The sequence below is a fragment of the Apteryx mantelli genome, chromosome 2 (genome assembly GCF_036417845.1).
Source record: "Apteryx mantelli isolate bAptMan1 chromosome 2, bAptMan1.hap1, whole genome shotgun sequence".
NCBI classification, from domain to species: Eukaryota; Metazoa; Chordata; class Aves; order Apterygiformes; family Apterygidae; genus Apteryx; species Apteryx mantelli.
Window position 1 is genome coordinate 164,957,007 of NC_089979.1, and position 17,087 is coordinate 164,974,093.

General features: G+C 52.0%; 1 protein-coding gene across 1 annotated transcript in view; it reads left to right on the forward strand.

Annotated features, from left to right (window-relative positions):
- Window positions 1-2,882: 2,882 nt before the first annotated feature.
- The window catches only part of LOC106494845 (mitogen-activated protein kinase kinase kinase 3-like), a 78,478-nt gene continuing 64,273 nt past the window's right edge, over window positions 2,883-17,087 (forward strand). The window contains exon 1 of the mRNA XM_067291985.1: window positions 2,883-2,951. The gene's annotated coding sequence lies outside the window, so the exon portion shown is untranslated. The remainder of the gene's footprint in view (window positions 2,952-17,087) is intronic.

The following is a 17,087-nucleotide window of genomic DNA, read 5'->3' on the forward strand; positions in this document are numbered from 1 at the left end:
GTGGATGAGCCGCCAACGTTTCTTAGAGATTGCTACTACCCACTTGTGTCATTAAACTTTTCACCAATGATATGATCTGGATGATATAGCCCTGTATATCCACTGGATACATTTATACCAATAAACTAGGAAGAACCAGAGCACAGGCCTGGGAGTGTCCATACTTTTGATATATGGCATGGTTTCCATCTGGCCACCTAGCACGTTCCCAGCCAATGCCCCGGCACGGCTTGGGAGACTGCACGCACCAAGGTTTTCTGCTGGCAGTTTGGGCACGCCGGTTTGGAAAAGAAGGGAGTTTGGCTGTAAGGATAGAGGGTATGCCCTGCCAGGTGTTTTCAGGGATGGAGAATAGCCCTGTGGCTGTTTTATCCCCGGTACACATGTACCCACAACAACTGCTGTCTGCATCACACTGGTTTTACTATTGCTCTCTGCTGTGTGCTCTCTGCCAGGTTTTCCCCTCTCTCCAGAAGTGTGGCGAGGGTTGCTACAGCACATTTGCACCATGACAACATGAAACTACACACAAAGCCATACGTCTCCATTCATCCTTCTTCCAAGCTTTATAAATGTCTTCAAGAGCTGCTCAGGGAGGCAGAATGTAGGGCCAGATCCTCAGCACACACATCAGCAAAGTGCAGGTGACATCAGTGGAAACACGTTTTACATACCTTGACGATCACTCGTTTGGGTACTGTACACGCTGGAAATGAAATCCCCATTGCTGGATTTCTGGAACATCAAAGAGGTTCAGGAAAGAGATGCTTGGACAGAGTTTTCCAAAGCAATTGACACTTGCCTAACTGATTGCCATTAAAAACTAGGAGGTTTTAAAGGAGCTGCTTGCCACTTAGTGGCTTAAAAACTTGCACCTGAAGTACGGGGGCTCTATGCCTGGTTCCCAAGGTAAACACATGTGATTTATTTCCTAAACGCATCTGCGGCACAAGAATTCATTACATCCATCCCTGACGGATAGGAGACAAAACGTTTCCAATGTACCAAGTTACCCGAATGTTATTAAAAGCTGCAAGAGCTGGAGGGAAGGTGCAGAGAAAGGCAACCTCCTTCCCAAGGCCAGGTGGCTTAGGATAGACTTACGCCGCTTCCCAAACTGATGAGGCAAGCCGGAGTCAGCGGTTCCTTCCAGCAACAGCTCAGTCCCCCTGGATGCCTCTCCGAAAGCTGCACAAATATTCTGGGGAGGGGGAGGGAGAGAGAAGAGAGTGAAACCTATTCAATTACATCGAGCTCACGCCTGGCCTAGTAAAATCATTTATGGAGTGAGGGAACCCGGAGCGGTTTGGGCTGGAGCCATCTGCTGTTATTTGGTATACAGAATTGGTTTCTATGGATTTTATTAATAGGTCACGCGATCGTATACGGAGATGTGAGATCTGAGTCTCTCAGGAGGGGTCCCTGACTGGGGTTTCTGTTGCCTTTACAGGCAACGGCTCCAACTTTCTCGCAGCAGCAAGTCCGTAAAAGCTTGAGGGGAATGGCTCTGGGTTTAGGATCCTGTTTTTTTGCTTTCCCCTCCGCAAAAATCTTCAACTGACCTCATCCCCGTTCCTCTCCACAACACGTTTAGTAAATGGGGAAATGATCAGAAAGGTTTTCCTACTTACTTACCCCACCCTCTGCATGGATCCTCTCTCTCTTCCCCACTGGTGTGAGCCATACCTGGTACAAAACCAAGGGCCGGCTCCCACCCGTCTTCGAGGCACAAGGCTTGCGCTGGCCCTCTGTGTGGGGGTGAATCTTGCCTTTAAGCCACTGTGGGCTCTCCCCACGTTAAAGGGACTTGGACACACAGAGGAGGCTTGGGACAGGTGGGTGTAAACCAGAGCAGCCCAGAGGCTGCTCTACCTCCCCCTGGGTTCTGTCCCCCCAAAAGAAGCGAAACCAAACTGAGTGGTCAGAGCAATCCCTTCACCCCATCTTCATGTATCCACTGCAGGGAGAAAGCAAGGCGTTGGAGGAGGCTGCAGGGAGGCAAAGTTTCACCAGCTTCTGCAACATTTCAGCTCATAAATTTGCTTCTCCGGGAGTCAGGTGATATCAACATGTTATATTGCTCATCAGCTCTCTGCTTTTCACCCTTAAACAGGGTGTCTTTGTTCTGGTCCCCCTCTTTCAGAAAGTCCCAGAAGCCGTTGGATGGGAAGTGCACAAGCCACCTTAACAGCGACGGTGCAGTCTCCATCCTTGAATGCAAAGCCACTACCACCACCCGAAAGCCGGGCCAGGATGGGGAGGGGCGTCACAGGGCCAACTCGGGCTGCAGGACTCCCCAGGCTGATCTGGGATGCAGGACCCCCCCCCCCCCAGGTCTGATCTGGGATGCAGGATGGGGGGGTTGCCCTGCTCCGATCCGGACTGTGGAACCTCCTGGGTCTGATCTGGGCTGCAGGATGCGGGGTCCCCGAGGCTGATCCAGGCTGCTGGACCCTCAGGGTCTGATCTGGGCTGCAGGATGGGGGGTCCCCCCAGTCCGATCTGGGCTGCGGGACCCCCCAGTCCGATCCGGGCTGTGGGATGAGGGGTCCCCAAGGCTGATGCGGGCTGCGGGACCCCCGGTCCGAGCCGGGCTGCGCGCAGCGGCTCCCCCAGCGGCGGCAGCGGCGGCAGCGGCGGCAGCAGCGCGGAGCCCCCCGGGCCGCCCCCCGGCGGCGGGCCGAGCGCGGCGCCTGCCCCCCCCGCCGCCCCATTGGCCGCGGCGGCGCCGCGCGTCACCGCTTCCTCCCGCTTTTGTGCGCCGCCCCGCGCCCGCTGCCGCCGCTGCCGCCGCCGAGCCGAGCCGAGTTGTGCCGTGCCGTGCCGTGCCGTGCCGTGCCGTGCCGTGCCGTGCCGTGCCGTGCCGTGCCCGGGCGGTCGGGCGGTCGGTCGGTCGGTCGGTGCTCGGCGCCGGGCATGGCGCTGCGCCGGTAGCCGCGCCGCCGGACGGGGTAAGGGCCGCGGCGCCGCGGGGAGGGGGCTCGTGCCGGGGGGGGGGGGGGCGCGGGCGCCCCTCGCTCGCGCTTTCGTTTTGTCTTTTCCCCCTCGAGTTCCGCGTCGAGCTCGGGCTCCGCTGCGCCCCTCGCCGCCGCCCGTCTGCGGCCGCGGCTGCTGCCGGAGCGGAGCGGGGAGCGGAGCGGAGCGGGGGCGCCCGGGGGCGGCGGCCTCGGCTCGGCTCGGCTCCCCCGGGCGCTCGCGGCGGCTGCCCCGGTTGGGGTCCGCGGCTCGTGTTCCCCAGCGCTGCCACGAGCCTGCCCGGAGCAGCTGCCTTACAGCCCCCGAACGTGCATATACATATATATATATATATATGTGTGTGTGTGTGTGTATGTATGTCTATAAAATTGCGTGTGTGTATATATATGTATGTATATAGCATCATGTTCTCAGGATGCATTAACCCACCGGGCCAGGCACAACACAGTTATATCACCCTTTTGCGATTGCTTGGGTCCTGTTGTGATGCCAAGTGTCTGACACACGTCCGGACGGCGCGGTGCCTGTGCCGGGGTGCTGCGGGAGCGCCTGGCGAGCCCTCGCCCTCCGAGCTCGCCGGGCAAGCAAAGTCCGGTGGCGCGAGCTTGGCGCGGCGAGGATGAGGAGGCTGTGTGGAGGAAGGCTCAGCGGCCGGAGCGGCAGCTGTTGGGCGCTCGGCTCTTCCCCGGGCAGGTGCGCGGTGGGAGTGACAGCGTGGGCCGGCGGCATCGGGAAGCGGCCCGACTCTCTCGCTGTGCCCCGGCGGAGCGAGCCGGTGCTGAGCCGATGCTACGGAAGAGGTTGCGTTGCCAGCGCCCGACCTTGGCGTTGCAAGGCTGGGCTGGGAGTGCAGGGGGAAGTTGTGTGCCGGGCTGAAGGCTCGCCGGGCCACGTAACGTGCGAAAGGGTGGCTTCCCCTGGCCAGGTGCTCCTTGGAAAGAAGCATGTTTGTTTATTTATATATATATATATATATATATAGTTTGTATAGACCTGCTTCTGGTTCAGATCGTGCCAGGGACTGTTGAATGCATCGGTGCACAGACAAAAACGCAGGGCGCCCTCCCCTGCGGCAAGCACGGAGGAGAGGCCGGGGCTGGGAATGGGGAGCTGGGAGAGGAGGAGGGTCTTTCTCTGGAGAGCTGGGATTTGTGCCGAGTTCGGGGGATCCCAGGGATCTCCTGGGTCAAGCCCTTCTGCCTCTCCTGTGCCTGGGAGCCATTTAGCAGAATTTCCTTTTGTGGTGACTTGCAGATTTTTCCCACCCGGCGTGTGCAGTTTGATGTAGCTCCGTGCACGCCTTGGGCATGGGAAGCTCTCCTCACTTGCACGAGAGACCGGCTTCGTTTGCAGACTTGCACGTGACTGTCTGTCTTGTGACAGTAGTTGTGTCCGAGGGTTTTCAGACTCCTAGTTGGGAATTAATTATAACAGGCATTTCCAGGTCTCCCAAGGCTCCTGCAGGATCGGGGCTTCCCTCTGCAGCCGGGCACAGTCCTTGCCTTATGAAGGGTTTGCAACTTGTAAAAGCTGCTCCGTCGGAGATGGGATGCATGGCGTGTTTTCCGCATCTTCCCGTACCAAGGCTCTCTTAGACCAGGACCCTCTTAGATCCTGAGACCCAGAGCCACAAAAAGGGGAATATGGAATTCAATTTGGTTATTTTTTTTTTTTCTTCCACTAGCCTTTAGACACTGTTTTCTTGGAAAAGCTATAAATGGCCCCCCGATCCCGAACCTGTCAGACTTGCCATGAATGCCCAGACTGCATTTATTTATTTTTCCCGTTTAAGTGCTGTAAGGTGAAACACGTGACCAGGCGGTTTCTGCAAATGCCTTCAGGAAAGTGTCAAAGGAGTGATGTGTCCCGCAGCGGCGGGGCCCGCGCTCTCCTGAGCGGCTGCTCGATTTCCCACCTGCCGCTCCACCAGCTCTGCAGCTCTGTGTGCTCCATGCACGCCGGTCAAGATCGTGTTTCTTTTTGGTGCCTTTTTCCACCTTCTCCAAGCATCTGTTTTTGCACGCTCGATGCGTGCCAGGCCGCCATCGGAAGCGGCGGGCAGCGCGGTATCATGGCCCCCACAGCCGCTGGAGGGTGACGAGTCCGCGACGCTGCGCCTGAGCGCTAACACAGTTCGTGATTCTGCACTCTTGTGTGCTGGGCTCGTCCACCCGCCTGGCTGACTTTGAAGGTTACGGCGTTGCAGTCAGGATTTACAGGTTCCCGTTTGACTCTGGATTTAGTTTCCGCGTGGTTTTTAGGCTAGTTGCATGTGTGTGTTTGTTTGTGGGGTTTTTTTTCCCCCCGGGTGTCTTCCCTTGCCGCTCTGTAGCGCGCTCCGTGGCTGCCTGCGCTGGGGGAGCTGTGGATGCCGTCCGCTCTCATCGGATGCTCTGACTTTGCCAGATGCGAGACGCAAGTGCCAAGTAGCATCCCGGTTTTGCTTGAAACGCCATCTCCGCGGGCTTGGCCAGCGTCCCATGCTGCGCGAGTTCTCATGTGATGTGGTAAACGCTGTGGCTGGCATCCGACATGTGCCGACTTTCCCCAAAAGAGACAAGGCAAGTGCATTGCTGCCAGGCGAGCACATGTGCTTGCGCTTTTTTGTTTGTTTTCCGTCCCTCCCCGCAGTTCTGAGCCGCTCTGGCCGAGCCATCTTGCTATTAATCACCGTGAAAATACCCCTGATGTCCAGCCAAATCCATCTCGCCCATCTGATCTTTAATAATGCAGGAAAGAAAAAGCCAAGATCCCTCAAAGAGGAGGGTGCCCTCTTCTTCAAAGCAAATTACTCGCTGCAAAATAATCACCTGTTGTGGTGAAACCTGGGAAGGGAGGACAAGTGCGAGAGAGCTCTCCTGTGATATCGGAGAGCTGCGGGGGGTGCACAGCCTCCGCACCCCACTGATGGTGCCAGCACGACAGTGTGGAGCCCCCGGACGGAGAGGAGGAACAGTTTTGTGCATGCAACTGGCTGAGCCACGTCTGACCCTGCGATGCTGCAGCTCCAGCGAGATCCCATCCCGGTGCAGCACAGACCGGCTTTGTTTTGTGCTAGGAGTGTTCCCCAGCTGGCAGGGGCATTGCCTCTGGCCCAGCGCCTTTTTTCCGATGGGGAAAGGATTTTTGGGCAGCACAGTTGGCCTGGAAAGCTGAACGCCTCTTGCCCTCCCAGGTGCTCGGAGCCTGTGCTGCCGTTCCCAGGGAAGGACGCTGGGGCTGGAAGCCCGGCTGAGCACACAGAGTTGGATGCTGCAGCATCAGCATGGCCCACGTTGGGTTAAGTGGAGGAATTTGGCCCAAAGCCGACTCACCCTCTGCAGCAGCAGACGTGGGGGGAAGTCTTCACCGAGCCGGGGGCATGTGGCTTTGCAGTTAGCCGGCGTCTTCTAGCAGCCCTTGCCGCTGCTTCCTCTTCTCTGTGATCTGCTGTGGACGAGCTGTTGCATGTCATCGCTGCGTCAGGTCTCAGGTGCCAGCTTGTGTTTGAGGCATCTTAATGCAGCTGCTACTGGGGAGGCCGCCAGGGGGGCTGGACGAGCAGCAGTGGGGCTACCCGGAGCGTTTGACCTGGACTTCCAGGGCTTTTAGAAGTCAAGGCTGAAAGGTGTGCTTGTCCTGCCAAGAACAGAGAGATTCAGCTCCAAAACCCATTCCCTAAACACTTCTTCCTTCCCTGGAAGATTCCCAAATAGATGTTAGTGAAGACCAAGTAACTCTGAATTTAATGAGAACCTGTAGTAGGCTAGAGCTTGTCCTGCTCTCCTGAGTTAAACAGAAGCCAACATGGATTTTAACGCCCCTTGCTTGTGAAGCATGGATATTTCTGCAGAAGGATTCAGGAGAAGTGGACCTCACCCACAGAAGGACAGTGAGATTTATCACTTCAATGAAAGCTCCCCCGTTTCATATGCTCCAGCCTGGCAGAAGATCTGGCACAGCCTAGGAAGGAAAAGCCACAGCAGCAGTGAAAACAGAGGGTGGAGCCGAGCCAGACTTTGGCTCGGTGCCGTAGAAATTGCATGAGACAAAGTCCAGCGAGTAGCGTGCCCAGCGAGGCAGGCCAGGGCTGTGCGTGGCTAGATCCTGGAAGGAGCCAGTCAGCCTTCTGCGTGGGATGCTGTGCAAACAGCAGGCGTGTGGGCCGGGCCCTCGGAGGGATGGGTGGATGGACGGAGTTCAGGTGGTGCTTAAAGATGAAATAGCTTGAAAAAATGGCTCTGGTTGGGTGGAGCCCAGGCTGCTGTACAAACCTGCTATGGCCAGGAGCCTCCACACTATGTAACAGTGACCTGTTTGGTAACTAGATGCTTCAGGGGAAAAAAGACTGGATAAAATTGCTCTGGGAGAGTGTCTGGTGGAACGAAAAGTCTTTGCAGAGGAGGGAGGAAAGTCTTAAATCCAGCGCACTGAAAGGTATTTGTGGCCTCTGACATGCTCTGAGTGCTCCTGCCCTACACCTAGAGCTAGGACTGTCCTGGAGTGATTGCATTTGGGTGGCTGTCTCATCCGTGTGGAGGTATTTCTTGTGCAGAGGCTTCCAAGTGTTTGTAAATCCCCAAGGAGCTATTAAAATTTTTGCATGTAACAATTGCTGATAGCCCAAACATCAGGATTTGGGGGGGGGGGGGAAATGACTTTTGTCTTATGTTACAAGTTCTGTTCCTGCCAGTCCCGCTGTGGAGGTTCGGAGGGAGAGATGTCTTCTCTGAGGTATCTGCTGAGACCTGGCACGCTCCTGCATGTGGAAGTCACTGAGCAGTGAGCTTTTTGCGATGCGGATGCTGGATTGCTTGGATTACTTATTGCTTTTGCAGAGGGCAGGAGTCAGATCGTAGATGATGTAAATCAGCAATAACTGAGTGCCCTTCATGATGATAAAAGCCTATGAAATCTAGTAGAGATTCAACCTGTTTGCAGGGTGCTGTTGCACCTTTTGCTCTGCAAGGTTGCAGCAGAGATGCTCTATCCCAAGCCGTGAGGACCCTGCACAAGGGTGATGGGCACATCAGACTCATGCTCGCTTTTGCTGGCTCTTGCTAATGGGTGAATCTTGCCTGCGATACAGATTAACAGTTTGAAACATCTGCTGCACTGGGGGAACCCAAGTGCTGTGATAAGGGAGGCTTGGGGAGAAGGTGTAGAGTGAGGGCCATTTAGGCTAGTGATCAAGGTCAGCTGAAGGAAAGGGGTGCCTGTGTGCAGAAAAACCCTGTTTTATTCTTCTTCTGCCAGTCTCTCACTTACTGCTCTCTGCCACCATCCCAAGAGTGGCCTGGCTGGGGGGGACTGTCCCTTTTTTGCATGCTGAGTCAGTGCACTGTTATTGTGACCAGTGGCAGAGTTATAACTCATCTTGGGATCTGCAGCAGAAATAATGTGGCTGATGTGGCAGTGCGTAGCTGGATGGCGGTGTGTAGGTTGGGATGGTGGATCTAAGCAGTCTGTGAATTGCAAGTGATGAATAACCACTACTTGGAAATCAGAGATCAGATTTTTTGCCTTGCTTCCTTTTAGGTTGATCAATGCACTGAGATACTGTGGAGCTGTGAAGCAGGGCCTATTTTGCTGAACTGGTGAAACATCCTTCAGTAAAGCTACGAGGCTGGTCCAAGCTCCTAGACAGCTTTTCTTGCTGATGCAAGATGCTCGCATGTGTTTATGTAACTGCATTGTTTTGCAGTTGCTATCTAGGCTGGCCCAAGAGGAGTCTCAGATTCCAGCAACTGCAACCTTGACGTCTTCTGTTTAAGTTTCAGTGCAGAAATATGGTATCGATCCCTCTATTACAATCCTTTTGCTGGATTTCAGTTTGGAGAGTGGCTTTTGGAAAACCCAGGTGACCGGTTAATAAACCAGAGGAATGTATTTGCTGCTTCTTGGTCTTATTCCTTCAATGCTGGTGCTCATCGAGTAGTAAGAGTCATTTGAGAAATATGCAAGATATTTCAGTTATTTCTGGTTGGAGGGTGCTGGTGGCAAATAAGAGATAAACAGAGACTGTATTGAGCTGTGCTTAGCTTATTGCATCATTGGTTTTATTGGAAGGTTCAAGGTCCAGCTCTGAATGTTGTTGCTACCCGGGATAAACCCAGCAGCAGGGTGCATTCAGGCTGCTCCCGAGTTGTGCTGTGTTTTGCTGCGGGGATCAGGGTAGGGGAAGAGTCATTTTTATGGCTCTCACTTGTGTATTCCTTCTGAATGGCACTGTGCTTTGGGGAATTTGAGAGAGCTGGCAATGAGGTGCCTGGATGGAAAAGCCAGGAAAGGGGTTGAACGTGTGTGCTTTTTGAAACGCTGGATCGTAATTCTCCCTACACTACCCTTCCCGCCTCCTGATCGCTGGAGTTGGATTAGCGGTTAGATGCATTTGCTTTGGTGTTGGTCCCAGGAGCTTGCTCTGGGCACAGACTGTGGTTTGTGGTGGCCGCAGGGCTTCAGTTGCGGTGTCTTTGAAGAAATATGATGGGGCAGGTCCTGTTCTGCTTCTTCCGTGGGCTGGCACTCAAAAACGCTGCCCTCGGCTCCTGTTGATCCCAAGGAGCTGTTCTTTGGCAGGAGCCGGTGTCTGATGGTGGCAGCCTCGTGTAGCCCTTTCTCCTCTTGCGTCCCACTGGGTATTGTGGCTGGCGGGGGCAGGTATCTCTGCCCGATGCTCTCTCCATCTCCACGTCCTCAGCTTTCTGCTAGGATGGCTCAAGCTGGCTTTGCTGGCTGGGAGGACCTGTTTTCCCCAGTGGGACTGGGTTGATGCCTGCTTGCTCCCTCTGTGCAATACAGTCATTTTTGACTGTGCTGCCCAGGGGGTATGGAGTGCTCCTGAATGCTGACTTGAGTTGTGGGTGGCTCCAAAGCAAGTACAGCTGTGTTGTTTTCTATGTAACTGAATGATGAAGGTCTCAGTCTGCAGACTGGCTTGGCCTCACCTTGCTTGGCTGAAGCGTGAAGGATCTGAGGAACTATGCCCACTCTTGCTTATTTTTGTTTGGGGTGGGGAGAGGAAATGCTTTGCTTGCTGGGGCTTTCCCTAATGCTCTCCCCATAGCACTGAAATGTTGAAGAGCCCCACACAACGCCTGTGTCTCCTTCACTGTGTTACCTGCTGATGACTCAAGAAAAAGAGAGAAGATACTTAATCACTGCAGTATTTCAGTGACTTGCTAACATCAGGTGCCCGTCTGCTCGCCTTTGGGATGCAACGGTGCGGAGTGAAGACGTGTATTTTTGTTTGCAATTTGTGTGGGAGGAGACAAGATCAAACAACTGGCTTTTGGATCTAGTGTGCAAGGCGCTGAAAATGGCAACCGTCTTCATCTCTCAAGGGAAGGCCAGGGATGAGCTTGTTTCAGTCTTGGTCTATGTCTAGGAAATCCTGCACAGAAGAACTTCCCCTTCAGAAAGCAAGTACTGCTGTCCTGGGGAGGTGGTGTAATAAACTGCACTTTTCATCCTGGACTGCTGCTGAGCGTCAAGGAGGTTGGGGACCTCAAAAGAAGGAGCGAGACCTCCCGTACCCAGCTTGTCGCCGTATGGGAAATCAGCGTGCCTCTTGCAGTGTGCCTTGCCAGGGAGGTCCAATTCAGTGTCTTGTCTCTGCATGAGTTTCTCAGGCAGAGGTGGCTGTGTATTTGCTTCAAGGACTTGTCGAGAGGTGACAAAGGTGTGAGGTTGTTGTGGAAGGATGCAAGAGCCTCCAAGCTAACTGGATGTGATGGAAAGTGTCTTTCTTCACTACAGGAGAAATGTTCCACCTCCCGACATGTCTTGGGCTGGATTTCTGAAAAACTCAGTCCTGGGTGTTGATGGACAATTACCACAGACATGGTTCAAGGGTCCAGGGTTGCATCACCAACTGCTGCTGTCCTTGTGGCCATGTTCAGGAGTGTCACCACAGGTCTTTGATGCCTCTGCACCAGCCTCCCTTACCCAAAGGCTGGTGGGTATGGTGGGGAAATCTTTTTTTAAAGTTGGAGATGGACTGGCTTTCCCTTTGCAGTGCTTGGATAAATCTCATGTACATTTATTGCATGAGTCTTGAGGTGTTGGTGCATGGTGGTGTTGTGCTTAGCCTCATGGTTGCATCCTTTTTATTTGTTCACAGTCCTTGAGAAATGAGAAGAGCAAATGTTTTGGCTGGGGATTAATGAAAGCTAAGTAAGCCTTCCACATGCCTGTGTGCATATGTGCACAGTCATGTATGTGCATAGTCACCACAGACTCCTCTGGTTGGCCGCTTGTAGCATCCGTCTCTGCTTGCTGAGAGCCCCGGCTGGGCCTTGGGGCATCAGGAGACATCCCTGCTGCACTAGGGTCGGGGCTGCGGGGGATCCAGGCTGGTAAATCCCACTCCTGTGGCATGTCCTGTGCAACCTACTGAGAGCTAATCTCGCTGTGAGGCTCTATTTTGGGCCCATCTCTGATGTAATCTCTCAAGAAATGGTCTGCTCTTTGGCTTGCTCCTGAAAGTGTGCTTCTGGATGGGTGAGCAGTTGCTTACCTAGCATTACCAAAGCAACAAGTTGTTGCTTTCCATGACTCATGAAAATGCACTGTGGGCTCTCTTAAGAACAGATGAGATCATTTTTTGGCCAGGTCTGAGCATCTGGTTTCCTTAGCAAATAGCAGTGCGGGTGGAGGGAGGGGATTTCCAGACTCGTTTCTTTGTATCTGTGATCTGGGTTTTTGAGCTCTCCTAGAATAAAATACCAACTTCATTTAAAAAGGGGGGAAAAAAAGACCCGTGACTTTCATGTCTGTTTAGTTTTTGCAGCCTCTCTTGTTTTGCCTTATGGAAGGAAGAACTAATAACATTAGAGAAGTGTACACTGTATTTTTCTCTTAAGCAAGCAGAGAAACATTATGGGTGGCATTTTTCCTTCAGAGCCCATCCTTTTTGGGGAGGAGAAGGAGGTGCAGAGGAAAATTGTGCAAACAAATCCATAAGACTGTAGGGTTTTTTTGTTAAAGCTTGCTCAAGCAGAGGATTCTTTGAACATATAGTGCTGCAGAAAGGTAGAGTGTTGGCAAGAGGGATTTGGTGTCTGATCAGTGTGACTTTTGAGACCCTTGATTTGCTTTCTGGTTACGCCTGTTTAATCTAAAAGAAGCAATATTTGCAGGGGCTGAAGGTGCAAGATGGACATTAGCTGCAGGAGAATCACATCTTTAATAGCTGTATGGTAACTTCGGGTAAGGAGAAGGTCCCCAAGTGCTTTACAGCCTCTGCAACCAGGCTGCAGCCGCCTCTGCAGAAGAGCTGCCTTTCAGGTGGAACATCTCCTTCTTGCCCAGTTTAGCTGCCAAACGCAGGTGCCTGAGAGCAGGCAGGGAAGAGGGAGGAGAAATCCTCGGTAGGCAGAAGGTAGTTGTTGGAGATACGCGCAGCATTGGGTTTAATGCTCCTGCGCTTTGCAGGTGGCAGTAGGAGCAAGGGCTAGGCTTGTTAAACCTGGTGTGCACAGCCGCGTCAGCTGACTCCAGGAATTTAATAGACGCGGACTGACCTCTCGTCGTGCACACGCTCCCTGCTGTAGTTACGTCTTTGGGCTGCAGCAGGCAAGTGCGTGTCCCCGCACCTTGGGGAAGCGGGCAAGATCTAGCCTGGGGCAGTGGGTCTGTCCCGGGAACCCCAGGAACACAGAAGCGTAACCGGCTGGCCTGTGAGGGGGCAGCGACGTTACCGAACAGGTTTGGGCTCACTTCCTCATACTTGCGGAGATGAGATAAGATAGAAACACCAAAATGTTCGCCAGCAAGAGCAGCGAGGCTTCCTCATTCTGCGGGGCAGGAACAGCCGACTCGGTGTCGGCACTGGCTGCGCCGCTAACGGAAAGCAAGCTCTGCCTGCTCGAGGAACAGCGTGATTCGGCTGAAGTCAGCGGCGCTGTATCCTGCCCTTTGGATCTGGAGCGCTTGTGCGTCTGCCCCAAGCCGCTCTGTGCACTGTGAATTCTCGGATCCTTCCGTTTCTCTGCACCTTGTTTAGCTAGCTTTGGGCAGAGTGGGTGAACACTCCTGATCTAATCAAAAGTATAGCTTTTACCCCCTTTTTCCACCTACACAGTGTACTCTGTTCATAGCTCAGCAGCGATCCCAGTCTTCTAGGTCTTGATATTTTCCTTTTATGCAGAAAAGGAAATAAAGGCGACCTGCAGTCTGCTCGTGTTAATGGTGCTTGTGGCTGTTGGACTGCAGGGACGAAGTTCGCTACTCTTAGGCGGTGGGTAACCGCAGCCCAGCACACAGCCGGCTGGGTGGCTGAAGCGTTAAACCCCGTATGTGTTACGTGGATTTAGTGCAGGACAATCTTGTTGGAGATGACCGGGTGTAGGGTGTTCCTCTGCCCCCTGGGCTGGCCATCCTGAGTGCTGGGTCACTGCTGCACTGAGCTCTGCCTTCTTTTGCTCTCGGTGGTATTTCTGCTGGGCGAGACCCACCAACGGGTGTAAATCTGGTAGTTTTGGTGAACGGAGGATGCCAGCAGACAAGCTGGAGGGCTGGAGTCAGCCGGAGTAGCTGACTTCCAGGGCTTTACCTGACCTGGTGCTGCATGAAGGAAGCGAAAGCAAGCTTTGGCAAGCTATTTTTTTTCATTCTTTTTTCTTTTTTTTCCCCTGCTTTCTTTTCTTCCTGTTGTACCTTCATCTTGCTCCCTCAATGCATAATGCAATGAATTGGGTTTGGTTAGAGAGGCCGCCACCTGAGCACCTCCAAGGGCCTTGTAATTTCTAGGCAGGAATTGCTAAAAAGAGACGAATTTTCTCATCTGTAATTTACCGACAGGGATGTTGAAGCCTCCCTGCCCCTCAACCAAGTCATGTTCCCCCAGTCTAAGGTTTCCAGTACATAGATAGCATTGGGCAAAGAGAGTTCATCATCACGTTCCTTCCTCCAAAAAATAAGTAATTGAATTTAAAATATTGTTATTCTTTTTTTTCATTTGAGCATTTTAGACTTTATGGCTTTTACACTTCTTCTTTCTTCAACTTTGACATCTACAAGTCTTTTTTCCTTTCTTTTCTGTTTTTAAAAAAAAAAAAAAAAAAGGAAGTGGAATTCTAATGTAATCTTGTGACTTCAGGAGCTGGGTACTTCATGAAAAGCACCCAATTATGTGAGAACAGGCAATGCTTGGGGTCATGCTGTGGTCCAACAACTGAAAAAAAAATAGAAGCAGAACCATCTACTCCTGACTCCCCTTTCCAGTGTTGTGATCAGTGAATGAATGTTGCTTCCCCAGTGGTGGATGTCTGCCCTGTTGCAAGAGGAGATATAGATTGTGTGTGTGGCTTCTTTTTTTTTTTTTGGGGGGGGAAGGGTATTTATTTTTCTTTACCTAGTATGAGGTTTTTTTCCTTCCATGATGGAGGTTCTTGAAGCTTTTGATTGCTCTTTGGGTTGTTTGGGGTGTTCTCTTGTGGGAATCTGGCAAATTGCTGCATGCTTTGCTTGAACATGTTTTGCAGAGGGTGGCGTACTGCATCTGCTGGATCACTGTTCTCTGCCTGACTGCACTACTTCTGCATTTTTAAACTAAGAAGGGGCCTTGCTGATGAATCAAGGCCAATGCAAATTGCAATATAAGCTATGTTATCCAAGTTGCATTGGATTCTCCTCTTGCCAATCCCCCCTTTTTTTTGTTTTTGAATTGGGTTTCTAACTGTTTCAGGAGACTAGCAGTGGCTGGTTGATGGGAGGAACTGCTTCTGTCTGTTCTCTTGCCAGCCTGCTTTCTGCAAAAGCATACTGAGTGCTTCTCCACACTAGACAGGATCAGATCTAAATGTTCAGAGAAGTACAAATACTGCGATAATACAGAAATGAGGTTCCTCTGCTGCTTGTGGCTGCTAGGACAGGAATTGGGTGACTTGGTTGGGTGCCTTTGAGCTCACCGAAGCTGAAAGCCAGGCAAATGTGAGTTCTTCTTTGCTTAACTCTCCTTAGGCAAGTCCTGTTAGCATGAGTGAAATAAGAGCAGGAAAACAAAATGTCTTCAGAGGGCAATGCTCTGCCAACCTAAACGAGTGAGCAAAGCCAGCACGTTTCTTTACAACGTGGGAGATATTTATTCTGTGACTAAGCACAAAAGTTGAGAGATGGAAAAGGTCCTATTAGATCATCTAGTCCGCCTCCCTGCTGGCATGCAGTTTTTCTCCCTGGAGAATATTTCTGAATACGCTGTAGGACAGAAGGGAGTCCTTTACCCAGGACACTATGTAGGACTAACAGGCAGCTTGTGCGGGTGAGGAACGTGTGTCTGTGTGTGACTCTGCTTGCCGTGCATGGTTACTTGCAGCAACAGGATTTTATAGTAAAAGAGCTGAAAGCCGTTGACTCGACATTCCTTGCATGCTTGGAGCTTTCCTGGTGACTTATTGGAGCTCTGTTTGTGCAGGCGTTAGCTTGTCTTTTTTTAAACATTCTAGGAATAAGCTAATTTTGCCTTTATGTTTACGATGAAGTAGATGGTTCGAAACCCAATCATAATAGAAGAAAATGAGAAGCCTTTTGGTACGGAGAGGTCAGCCAGCTAGATATCTGCGCAGCTGGCCTGGCCTTGGTGCGCCAGGATCTATGATGGTGGGGTGTAAAGCCTCTCGGAGGACGTGTCAGGAAGGTGCAGGTGGAAATGCTGTCGCTATGACAGGCGGAGCAGTTCTGGAATTTCAGGCAGCAGCCTGGAGACCATCAACACTTCTTCATTTATTATTCCTTAGAATGTGCAACCAAAGCATGGCCTCATGCATATACTCTTTAACCCCCCTCCTCCTGATTTAATCTGTGGCTGAGAGCACTTAGCCTCTCCCAGGACTGAAATCACAGATTCTTGAGTGCAAAAGGGCTGATTCTGTTCTCACCTGGACCCTGATTGAGGGAAGACTTGGAGCACATGCTGAACATGGCTGGAGAACTGGAGCAGAAATTTCCTACTGGGACATGTGCTGACCTGCCCTCCTGGTTTGAGACTGCTGGTTTTTGCATTTTGGATAACTCCACTGATTCCAAGGATGTCTCCTGGTTTACGCTGGTCTGAGATCAGTATTTGGGTTTGGAAGCCAGGCCTGGTCTGCAGTATGGGTGAGCAACCAGGCTTCTGCCTCATCGAGGTGTGTTTTGCTCGTGGTAGCACTGTGTTGGGCCCCTGGGGTTGTGCTTTGGCCTGATGATCTGTTTCCTGACACTGCAGTGTGTTTTAGGTAATTTTCTGCAGGTATTATGGGATCACACTGAGCTGTTTACTCTGTTTAGTCAGGAGATGCTACCCCCTAAATCCACAGGAGATATGGGCTGGGTGTTCCATGGTACAGACCATGTCCCTGGCAGCAATGGTCTTTCTCTTGGCATGTTCTGTGGAAGTGACAGTGTCACAGATGACATTTTCCAGGAAAACTTCCAGCACTTGTAAATGAGCTCTGAGATGCGCTTTGCCTCCCTCTCAACAGCCAGACATCTTCTAGGGAGGAGGGAGCTGGATCAGGGCACAGTGCATGCAGGGAGCAAATCTGCCTTATTATTACTTAATTTAGAGAAATCTCTGTCTGAAGATGTAAAAAGCAATTGCGAATGCTGTCTGGACACCACCTCATCAATTAGCAGCGTTAAATGCTCAGCAGGGAGGCTTAATTAGAAAACTAAAATCTTTCCATCGTGACAGCCTTCTGGTTTCCATTGAAATGCAACTGAAGAACTGGAAAGGCTTCTGTGTTTTGTTGTGATATTCAGGCATATGTTTCTTTCCATCCTGGAGATTAATTCTGTCTGTCTGTAACAGGGCCGTGGGAATCAATATTGAATTGTACTGAGAAAACTATTTCTTCAGAGCTCTGTTCTAAAAGTAGTTGGCTGTTTCCCCACTGTGCCTAGTAAGTGACCTGGTTTTGGAGCAGCTGAGCAACTGCTGCTTTCACGGTCCTCAAGCTCGGAGGTGTTGTGCAGCTGCCCTGACAATTCAGGGTTGGTCAGTGGTGTCCGGAGGGTGATGGGCTTCTCCCTTCAGAAAGTCTTTGGGTCAAACTTCCTCCGAGATGGCTGAAGACCCTCAACCTTCTGCTGGCTGTGACTTTCCATTGCACAGCACCGGATCTGGCAAGCTGTAGGAAAGGAAATTACTC